Raw genomic sequence first — 12540 nt, forward strand, 5'->3', positions numbered from 1 at the left:
AGTTTAACACAAACAGGACATGAGTATAGTTTTGAAGTTTTCTCTCATAGAAATTATTTCCATGACGCAAAGTTACCTGTGAGGCAGTGTTACTCTAATTTAAAGATTAGGCTATGTGAATGGCCAAAATATAGAAGGATTTGAATTGAGAGAGGCGTTCTTTAGATTGGGAGAGTAGCCGTCTCTGTGTGCCTCTGCCACGTCCCTCCGGATCCTCACTGCAAATCTGTTAGAGCTGCTTGATGGGGAAGACTGGCTGTGACATGACATTTTGGGAGAATTCAAATGGAAGAAGGCAGCAGAAAAACAAGGTTACACAGGGGAGATGAAGGAGTGAGGAGGGGGGAGACAGAAAGTGACAGAGATAGTGGTAATGGCGTATGGAGAAATTGAAATAAAATTGACTGAAGGTCTTTGGTTGCTTCTTGACTTTGTGGCCTTTGCTATATCGTGGCAATATGGTGTACAATCTGTGTGTTCTGTGTCATTCCAGCCACAAGGAAGAAGTCAACCAGGGGGTTGTTTGTCATCCAGGAATGGTGATTCTGAATGACGGGTATAGATTAAACCAACATGGTTACTCATACTGGCTGTCCGAACCAGAATGGTCAGAATTGCTCTGCAATCAGATTAGGCTGTGTATAATACAGTATGGGATCGGTATCTGTCATGAGATTTCATGCTCGGAAACAACAACAAATGAGTCATGTCTACCAATACCTTTCTAAACAGAGAAGGGGTTATTCAGACATAAAACACAACTTTTGAAGGGGGTTATACCTGTATTCTACATGTATATTATCTGTGCCTCACAGAACTCTCTCTTTGAAGGTTGTCTCAATTTAGCTAGTAGCCTACTCTTTTTTACTCCAATTATCAAAAGTGATTTGACCAATCAACGTGCAATGTATAATTCATGCAGTTTTCTTTTTAGACCGTCTCTGGAGTAGGGGATCCCTCACTGAATTGCTCCTCCCAAGGTTTCTTCCATTTTTTCTCCTCTAGAGAGTTTTTCTAGGAATTTTTCCTTGTCTTCCTCAAGGGTTCAGGTTAGTTGAGGGGCAGTTCTATGGGCATATGTGAAGCCCTCTGTGACATGCTTGTGTGTAAAAAGGGCTATAAAAATATAATAAATATGTTATTTTATTAGATAATTTTTCTGTGGCTCAATGACTTGTTGACTTTCATATGCCATTAATCCCGTAATACAATTCAACAACATGTTAGCAGAAACGTTTGTGAGATTATGTGCAATTCCCTGTGTGTTTCTGGAGAGACGTGCACATTACCCAGCTGTGGAGGATCAAAGTCTTTGCAGGGACCGTACAGGAATATGTTGAAGTCCTTTACCTCCAGATGTGTGACTGTGGTCTAAGCTGGTGGCAGGAGCATGACCAAACAGATGGAAATCCATTAGGCATTTCCGTTACAGTTAAGTCTGTCCGCAGTCCCCACACTGCCTCACCTATCAATAGGGGATCCATTTACCAAAGAGTAATGCAAACACAGCCCCTGACTGCACTGACAAGATGCATTGCGGTATAGTGATCTCTGCCAATACAGCTTCATGTAAACATATGCTTAAAGAACTATAATTGGACCTGCTTTGAATCTCAATGAATGGTTGTCTATCAAAACATTTTCTGAATGCAAATTTGACAGTGGCAAGTGGGGCTTCGCTACAATTAAAAGACAAATATTGATAATTAGGCTCTGTTTCTCTCATTATGCCCCCATTAATTAATTGAAGCTTTCAGTGGAGGAAAGGAAATATTAATTCATCTTTACCAGTCTTTGCTATCTGGTGTAATTGTGTCAATCATTCTTTTCCAGGTCATAATAAGAGACTAGAGGGGGAGACAGTCATACTTTACTCTGTCAACTCTTTTTAATATTCATCTCTTTTTTTCCTCTCACAGCTAGCATCTCCTTCCCTTCGCGACAAGTTTGTTTTCCACTGGCAAAATCTCCAGCATGTTGGAGAGATGCAGAATGCCACCGGAAAAATTTCCATGCACCTTTCAAAGGTACTTTTAGCTGAACGCACACAATCCAATCAACTGATTTTTGAATGCAGGGCTGAATGTGAATAAGGTCTTCTCATCAGTGTAGCAGGGTGTTGGAACCTTGCTGTTGAGAGCCTGTCTTGAGCTATGCAATGATTGGAGCATGTGGCTTAATCATATGCTTGGCATTGCTACCTTTACATGTCCAGTACATGTTGGGTCCACTACACTCTGTATGCCTATAAATATCTTATAGTAGCCAGATTCAGGCTAAGGAACACACCTCCTATATTTGCACTTTCTCTCCATCTTTTGACTCGCCGTCTCGTAACTCCCTATCGTTATTTCTACCCTGACTTCTTATCAGCGCTTATATTGCCACGGTCTGGTTATTAATATGTGAATACTGAGGCCCATCCTCTCAACATTTGAGCCGGCTGCTTGTGAAAGCAATCACTCAATCTCTCATCATTTCTCTGGCTGCCGCGGTCGCTCCTGTCCCCCTGCCATGCCCCGGCCTGACTGGATGGTGTCAGCAGAGTTATTCATTCACCTTAGCTGTCAGGAACACTTCCAGAGTTTCCAGACAACGGCCTATCAGAGCGTCCCTCTGGTTTCTGAATGATGTTGGAGAACACAAGGGTTTCCTTAAAGATCAGGCGTGTATTGTCTACGTTTAAATTGTTTTTTTTTAAACATTTTTTATTTGAGAATGGGATTGGAAGTGTTAACACATACAGACCCTGCTCCCTGAGCTCTGTTCTGTTTGGTTGTTTTGTTGTGAGTCATGTCTATAATTGTTTTGTGTTACGAATTGTGTACAATTTTATGTTATGACCTCAGTAGTGTATGTGTTCTGACTGGCATTCCGTCCAGATGTTGAAGCTACATATACCCATGTTGGTTATTATACTCGAAATCGCCTTCCAAAACAGAAAACAAACATGTAGTCAGCAATGGTGCTGATACACTGACCCACAAACGCTCAGCAAGAAAAGACAGCCATCTGCCACAACCCCGATGTTCACCCATCAAGTCCCAGATCATACCTCTCCTCAAGAGGCAGGGATGTCTCTCAGGACTGACCCTATCTGCTTGCTGTGTCCAGCTAATCGGCCTCATCCTGGCTCTAATACCTCACGCTTGTTCACCCTCCCTCCCACCCACACACCCCCCCCCACACACACACACATCCACACCCTACACACACACCCCCACACCCCCACACACAAACACACACACACAAACAAACACACACACACACACAGAGACATCCCCACCCTCCACACACACCCACACATGCACTCCCCCCCCCCACCCACACACACCTACACACACAACCTCCCCCACTCACCCCACCTTTCCCCCTCCAACCTGATCACCCACCAACAGCGCTGATGGCTCCTGGAGGGGGAGACAGGGGGAGTCCATTACCGAGGTAAGTGGGAGGGTCCAGTCGGAGGGGTGAGGGTCATACGCTCAGGCTGCTTGACTGGCAGCAGGTAAGTGGATGATGGATGGCCAAGGCTGATGGATGCAGATGGATGGCCGGCCTCGTGTCATCAGAAACTCAAACATTTTTTACATATCTCCATCTCTCTCCTCATATCTCGCTCTCATCTCTCGCTCTCGCCCCTCATTTTATCTGTCCCTGTCTCTTTTGGTCTTTTGCTCTCTTTCTCTCGTTCTCTCTCTCTCTCTCTCCCTTTTTATGTCTCTCTATTACGTTCCAATATTTTCTCTAGCAGCCTTTGTAGCTTCCCTGGCCAGCCGAGCACATAACCAAATCAGAATTCAAATCTTGTCATCTCCTGCACCTTGGCAAACATTGTGCATAATGACAAGAGGGGGTTCATGGAATTGCCCATCCTCCTAAAAGCTCGGCTGTCTTGTCTCTGAGGATCTTCTGGGAAAAATGCACATCACTAAGGTCCGGTGTGTTGACTAGGATGAAGAATTGCTCAATCACAGAGCACTTCAGCATCTGCTGATCTCACAATCCTACCACAACCTCTGCACTCATCAGGAGAGCCACTGACAGTCTCTACCTGCACCACACACACACCCACCCACAAACATTCACACACATTGCCACAACACCCCTCCACCAGGTCAAGTGTTGCAGGTCCATGTCTGTGTGTTAAGTACCGTTGGAAGATGCTGTGCTTTCCATCACTGGCTCCACTCACGAAAGCCTCTAGACCTTGGGTCAATTGCATTGACTTTTCTTAGGGTTATTAAGGACCGTGGGCCTTGGGTCAATGCAGTTGTAATTAACTGCCACTATCCATCACAATACTTGAGTGACCTGCGATGATTAGTGTGAGCCCATGTCTCTCTTCAGCACTCTGTGTGAGATGTGAATGAAAGGCTTGTGCTTTTAGGGGACTCACAGTTCTAATGGGCATGTTGGAGTTTTATTGGATGAAAATGTTCTCTCCGGCTATATCCACTGCTATCTGCTTTATTCTCTCCCAAAGTAAAATCCCAATAATCCAACTGAGATATTTTGACAGCAGAAGGGCTCTGGAGTCTGTAGCGCTAACATATCCTGTGGCATGTAAGGTTATAACCATGGAGGGATTTATCACACACTCGTTCTGTCGACTCGACTTTCCTTCTGTGATTAAAACTTTGCACCACAAGCCTTCTGAAATAAATGGGCATTCATGTGTGTGATATTTGGAAGCGGGGGGTTGGTGGTGGTGGTGGGGGGTGGGGGGGTACAGGGGGCTGTCTCCACTGAGACACATACCACCAGGTAGCCAGTCAGAGGACTGTTTGCGTAATGGGATTGGAGGGACCTGGCAGCCAACATAACAGATCACCTCACGGCCCTTTATGCTGGCCTCCTCCCTAATTTGTCTTCCATAAATATATATATTATGTCTCTGGGAGGAGAGTGCGGTGTGCTGGCAGCCTCTGAAGCTGGGTGGGGAGCGCTAGCATGGCCTTGTCCACGGGTAGGAAGGAAGGCTAGTTCAGCATTTCTGAACCGAGCAAGACTTCCAGCTGTGGCCTGACATCTGCACTGCTGCTCTACAGGACCTCCACCCCCCACCCCTCCACTCTCTCTGTCTCTCTCTCATTCTCTCTGTCTCTCTCCTTCTCTCTGTCTCTCTGTGTCTCTCTCTCTCTCGCTCTCTCTCTCTCTCTCCATCTCTCTATAGCTCTCTCCGTCTCTCCATCTCTATGTCTCTCTCACACTCACAAAACACACGCACGCACACAAATCCATATGTTCGGATGCACCTACAAAACACACCGCCGCCTCCCCCCCCCCCCCCCTCTTTTGAAATATTCATACAGCCATCGCAGTATAATTGGCTGCGTGTGAGTGATGTTGATGCCTTTCCCGGTCTCCGTCCCCTCCTCGCTACCGCCAACCCGGGCGACCTGTCGTTACGCGGTGGCCGAACGAGCAGGGCCAATTAATCTGCACGCTCTGACGGATAATGACTGGGACTCCTGTGACATCCGCAGTCACGGAGGCCACCAACCCCTCACAGCTCCGCCAGAGCTAATGCAATAACCACAAGCCCCTAACTCAGGTCATCACTGCTCCAGTGGGGCGACATGGGAAATAACACTCGCCAGACTGCCACGGAAGTGTTAGCTATCTTATGTGTCTCTAGACAGTGTGTGAGCATCTTGTTTTGTAATCCGTGATGGAGCAGCTGGTAAGAGACCTGTACTGGGGTGATGTGACCTGGGAAGCTGCACAGCTTGATTGTAATCCCACTGGCACAGGTTTATTTTTGGATGCTGTGTTATTTGACGTTTGGGCTCGGCTGCAGGGAAGCACACCGCAGCGGCACAGCTGTGCTGGGGAAGAGAGGAAACTGTGTAACTGGTGTTCGTCGATGGGACCTACACACACACACGCAGTGTGCAAACACGCTCGTGCATAGGTGTGCACACGCGCTCACTTACACTCACAGCACTGGCTATCCTATACCTACTTCTGAACCCAGCCTGTACTTCAGTCTTTGTGATTGATCAGCTGAAGAGGACAGGTCTGCTTTGATAATCTGTACTGCATGGCCAATCATCCAGTTCCCCTCAGTAGTCTGACTGGAGACAAGCTTGTCTCAAACCTAGAAAATGACTTTGAGCAGCAAGCAGACTGGATGATAATAAGCATCATAGAGAGTGCTAGGTCCTGGCTGGCTACCTATCTCTTGACAAGGATGAATGTGGATGTGGATAATTGACTACAATGATTCCTAATTAGAGGTGGATTACCAAGAGGAAATAGCTTCCAGGCGGTTTGAGAAAAGGCTAACGAGAATTCCCTGCGTTACTGGGAGATTTTAACAAGGGTTGTCTCACACGCAGTCTCTGTTTTTGTCTGTGGTCCTTACTCATATGAGTAACACACAAAGAGTCCATCACCTGGCTTCAATTTTTAACATCTTAGCTCACATTTTTATTTCAAGGCCAGGCTTGGCCTTGAACGGTAATATCGATGTATCAGATTTAAAAATATTTCCGAGCAGTAATGGGCTGGCTGTTTCTACTGCATTAATGTATGCTAGAGATGAGATATGTCCAAAACAACAGTTGTTACCTGGGTTGGAAATGAAAGACAAAGACATTACAAAGTGACGTTGTCTCAATGAGACTGATTTGTCTCATTGAGACAAATCAGTCTCTGTGAAGACTGGATGATGTTTGTTTATCTCATGTCTTTGATGCACTTCTTCAGAGAGTATCGATTTAGATGCTGACCACTGTGTGTCTTACCAGGATATTTCTCTGGGTCATTTTGAGTCTGCAGGAGAACTGCCCTGGCAGCAGGTAGACAAACCAGACACAGACACTGTCCAGGTTTTACTAAATAGTTTCGAGAAAATGCATAGTTTTCTGACATGCTGTGAGAATGTTCAGAGGTAGCTAAGCTCATGTACAAAGCTAAACAACGTTTGTCATGCAGTTCTGTGCTCAGTGTGCTGTGTTGGGGACTGGACTGGACTGATTTCCCCCTCTCCCTCTCTCTCTACTGTTCATTGTTATCACCTGTTTCTAATCTATTTAAATCCTCTCAGGTCCTCTGTTCGTTACCAGATTGTTTTGCTAATTTCCTGTGTCAGTCCTGCTGTCTTGTCAGTCCTGTCTTCCCTTGTATCGGGAGTTTACGATCCCACACTTTTTTTTTTTGCCTGCCGATTTCAGCCCAAATTGACTTAAAGTTATTTTACCCCAGCATGGAATTATTGTTTTGGTAGTTTACTGAAGAACTCATTGTTTGACATGCGCTGCTTGCAATTCCTAACTCAGCCGAGAACATTGGGATGTGCTGTGCTCTGCTGTGATGGAATGTGTAGTATCAGTATATATATTCTATGCTGACATGGCTTAGAGTTGCTGAGGAATGCAAACATATTCAAATGTAAATAGAGAATAGGCGAAAGGATCCAAACCAAAATATCCCACCCCTTCGCTTCAAAGCCACGCCTCCAAAACACATGAACGTGCTGCCTGACTACTGCCTGGACAGACAAGTAGCCGCCCAGTCATTGCATTCGGTCTGAATGCCGTTCAATCATTAAGTTCAGTCCGAAACAAATGATCATGATCATCAATGGTCATGTTTATTATAGTTTTTTTGATTTTGCTGTCAAACCGTTTTATTAGTTGCTATCAGGATGTGACGTTTTTCAGCAAATATGACAGAAAGTCAACAGTCAACAGAGAGAAAGGAATCCCTTATGTTCACTTTCCAGGTTATTGTCTCTCATAAACTATTTTAACCGAGAGATAGAGAAATATATAAAGATGAAGGGAGAGGGAGAGAAGGCAAATTAAACAGTAAGAATCATGATGGAGTTAAATATAGACGTGATTAATTCCTTTTAAATCCAATGACAATATAAACGGAGCTCTTTGAAAGCACTCTCACTTCTCCTCAAAGCATAATGCAAATTAGCCTAATTTTACCTCCATAGCAGACAGGACCCTGCTCACAGTGTAGACGTGTCAGTCAGAAAAGCCCAAATTTCAGTTATATCATTACCGTCCATTATGAGCGGGTAAAAAGGGGTAGACCTGGAAGGGGAAATGACAGGTATAAACAGACAGGCAGCCACAAGATAAGGTACAAACATTTGACGTGTTGCCAAATACATATTAGAGTTTCTCCTCTTGGTGAAAATGTGCTTTTCTCCTCTTATACTCTCCTATATTCCCCTGAGGCTGTGGTCAACAGACCTTGGATTTCATTAGGTAGGAAAAGAAGGGTGAGAAGGAAAGAAAGAAGCTGTTCATCTTCTCTTCCATACCTTCCACCTAGCTAATGATTGGACCTGTAATAACTAAGGAATAATATCCTTAGATGCTCAAAATGCAACAAATCTATCGACCATTGGACAATCTTGTCTGCCACTGGACACATGAACTTTATGCTGGACGTTTATTTTCTTGCGCAAACAATTAACAAAGAAGACGTGGGAAGAAAACGTTTACATTTCATACCTGTGCCATGAATAAATAGCACCAGTGGCAACCCCCTCTGACCTCCTCACCCGTCTCTCTCTCTCTCTCTCTCTCTCTCTCTCTCTCTCTCTCTCTCTCTCTATCTCTCTCTCTCTCTCTCTCTCTCTCTCTCTCTCGCCCACTTCTCTCTACCTGTCTTTGTCGAACACTGTTTTTCTGTCTCATTCTCTGTCTATCTCATTCTCTTATCAGTCTCTCTAGTTCATTCTCTCTTTCTCATTCTCTCTCTCTCTGTCTTATCAGTCTCCCTGTCTCTTTCTCTGTCTTTCTCAGTCACTCTCTCACCTCTGTCTCTCTCGTTTCCCGAGGCAACGAGCTGCAGAGAGAGGAAGGACAGCTCCTACAGAGACTGAAACAGCAACACTGTACCCATGAAGTTTGTACTTCTTGTCTGTTCTTATGGCAGGATGCAGAGTAACCTACTCTCATTATAGACGTGTGGACAGTGTAATGAGGTTGCCAGATTGTGCTTTACACCGCCTAATAAGTGGAAGCCTATGCTCATCAGTGCAGGCTTGTTATCAAATGCAAGATGGAAACACAATCATCTCCTTGCAAATTGGTTTTATTAATCCTGGCAATGTGTTTCACAGTGGAACATAGGCAGACATCTTGTTGAATAAGAAGTGACATTTGTTGCCATGGCTGTCCACTTAAAAACACTTAGGTGATCATGTTGCCTAACAACTCCATTAATTAGATGTGTTGGTTTGACTAGTTTTTGTTATATACCATGCATGTCAGTCATGGTTGCTAAATGATATGTCTGAAATTTGAATATCGTTTTCCTCTGCAAGGGCTGTTTCAATGATATGACAATGATAATGACAATGATAATGACAAGCCCAATATTGGAAGAACAGCACTGACAGACACATGGGCACCAATTGGCCTGTCACATACTGGGTAGAAAAACTGGGTTTCAAACTGTCATATTTTTTGTTGAGGATTAAAGTGTCAGTTTGTTTTACAATTTTTTGGGGAAAGATGATGATTAGGGCATTTCTGCTTTAATGGGACAGATACAGTGACAGTGACAGGAAATGTAGGGAGAGAGAGAGTGGAGGACAGGTCTGTTACTAGGAGCTATGATAGGTCGGTCACTGGGAACTAATGGAGTCTGAGGAATAGAGACAGGAGACATTCTGGGCCTCATTTATGAAGCCGTTTGCGCCTGTTTCCAGGCGTTAGTTGTTCGCAAAGACTGATTTAACGATGCGGGCTATTTACAAACAGGGCGCACTTGGGTGAAATCGCAGATTGCCTGCCACATGAGGGAGAACAGGCAAGTTGCGCTTTCAACATGCGTTCGTGGAAGGGTCATGGGGAAGGTGGGAGGGTCGTGGGGAAAGTGGGAGTTCCACCCAAAAAGGTGGGAGGATAGGCGTAAAGTGCGCCTAATTATATATTCCGCGGAATTTACAAAGACTGCCAGTAAGAGTGCGCCTCTATTATGCGGGGGAAATTCTCTCTTAACCAGGAGCGCATATTCCTGTGTGTACAAATGTACGTACCTTATTCAATGGCAGCAGTGATCCGAGCAAGTCGAAGACATATGCCAATTTTTTTCCGAGGGTGTGGATGTTCATCATGTTCGTATGCTTCATGTTTTGGTTACCCGCAATGTTTTGGGGGCTATCTCGTTGTTTATGATCATTGACCTATCCACTTTTGTAAAGCTCTCTCTTGGAAGTCACTTTGGATAAAATCGTCTGCTAAATGAATACATGTAAATGTTCTGCCCTGTAATATGTTCAGGTTTGCTGTTACTTCATGCACGTCACTACATTTAAGCTTGCGCTTTCTTTTTCCCGTAGGAAGATCCATGATAGAAATATCCGAGCCCATTGTTCTTTTAGAGGCGCGCAAATTACGCTTGAGGGGGGAGTATGCGCTGATTGCCTGATGGGTGTCAGGTTTGATAAATACTACGCAAAATGAGGAAGCATAGCGGGCGCTATAACCAAACTCGCAAAAACAGACGCAGCGTAAACTGCGCCATTGTTAGTAAATGAGGCCCACTGTGAGAGGAGAGGCAAAATGGGGATATCTTGTCAGGTATTGGAAGACGAGGAGGTGCTGTGAACTTAGGAGAGAGGAGAGGAGAGAGAGTGAGTGGGGGAAGCTACAAAAAAAGACAGTGTAGCCCCAGAGACAAAAGCATCACAATTTATTATTCTGCAGGCTCTGTCAACAAGAGGCAATTTAATGTGTCATGTTGAGCGTGTATGCTGCAGGCAGAACACATCACTGCCGTAATTATTTAATCAGGACTGCTGCAGAACTGCTGGGAGAGGAACACGGAGAGTGGGCTGGGAACTGGGGTGAGGGTTTGGGGTAGGTGGGTGGGGGTATGGGGGGCTAGGAGTTGGTAGTGGGGTGGGGGGGGGGGGGGGGGACAAGACACATTCTGCAACAAATAACATCTTTAAATTATAACTCCACAGGACAGCATCTATGACTCTGGCATCTGTTCTTGCCTCCCCACAGCAGAGCTTTGGGGGAAAGTTCAGTAACTGTCACCCTAAACGAGTCACTGTTCCCTGCCTCAGTGCCCCCTGGCCCCTGTTACTAACTGCCTGCTTCCTTCCATCCACAATAACAGTGTTTCCTTCTTGCCGATATTTATTGTGTGTCTAGCATGCAGGTATAAGGGAGGTATTGAAATGATGATTTGCAATTACAAAATTCACTGCCTATTTTTTTTTTCTTTTTTTTTTCTATCCTTATTTTTTATTGATTTTAAACAACCAACATTCTTTGTTGTATACAAAGACAATACAAATGTATTCAAGTACATAAAAAAGGTATGCTTCTTGCCATGTCTGGACTGGGACTGAAAAACGGCCCGGGACTTTGAAACACAGCCCGGCCCACGTCCCAATAATCCACCCCAAAACTTTGAACCATCTGTTGATGAAAATGTTTATAATAATAATAAAAACAAAACAATAACAGTAATAATAATAATACTGGTTTACAATAAAAGTAACGAGACAACACTAAAACAAACAGAAAACACAAACAACAAAAAAATCATACAAGAGGGTACAGTCTCACTTGTTATTGTGACCTTTAAGGACATAGGTTACTAGGTCTTGATTTCAAAAATGTAATGAATGAATCCCATATTTTATGGAAAATATGGCTTTTGCGTTTAATGGCATATGTAAGCCGTTCAATCGCTATACATGCAGATAGTCCTTTAACCCATAGGGTTACCGATGGACAACAAACACTTTTCCAGTGTCTAGCAATAAGACGTTTTGCGTGTAGTAGGCAGAGGTTGACCAATTTGTTTTCATGTGTTCTAAGAGATAATGCTTCCGGAATAAGGCCAAGGATACAGATAACTGGGCATACAGGAATTAATTTCTGAATGATGCAGGAAATTATCTCAATTATGCCCTTCCAAAATTCTTAAACATGTTTACAGGTCCAGATACAGTGAAACAAGGTTCCTTTCTCTGTCATACATTTCATACAACTGTCCAAAATGTTAAGGTTAAACTTTGCAATGACAAAATAATCTGAAAGTAAATATGTGAAAATAATTTAACAATAAATTGTGATTACATTCATTCCATCACTTCAACCAACTCAGGTACTGGAGCAATGCCAATAAACTGAAAACCAACATGATGCCATAACCATAATCTGAATTTGTCTGTATGATGGTAGGGTGTCTAGATGATTGGCAAAGATAAGAATTAGAGTAGATTAAACAACAAGCCGATCTTAAAATCTTGGGGTGGCACACCAAAATCAAAAGCCATAACCAGGCGCGTTGCTAGACATAAAACTCTACTGGGGCACAGGCCCCTACTCATTATACGTACAGTTCAGGGACGCAAGTTTGTTATCAGATTTGGTAGGGACATCAATAGTTAATGCAAGCGCACGCCAATATTTTTGCAACTTTACAACTTGAGCTCAAATACAGTTTTTTGAGCTTCATGTATGTCCACTGTTATGTTATCTTCTAATATAACAGTGGACTCATGTTGTTATTATGTTTGAGTCAAAATAAGATGATCGG

The sequence above is a fragment of the Osmerus mordax genome, chromosome 24 (genome assembly GCF_038355195.1).
Source record: "Osmerus mordax isolate fOsmMor3 chromosome 24, fOsmMor3.pri, whole genome shotgun sequence".
NCBI classification, from domain to species: domain Eukaryota; kingdom Metazoa; phylum Chordata; class Actinopteri; order Osmeriformes; family Osmeridae; genus Osmerus; species Osmerus mordax.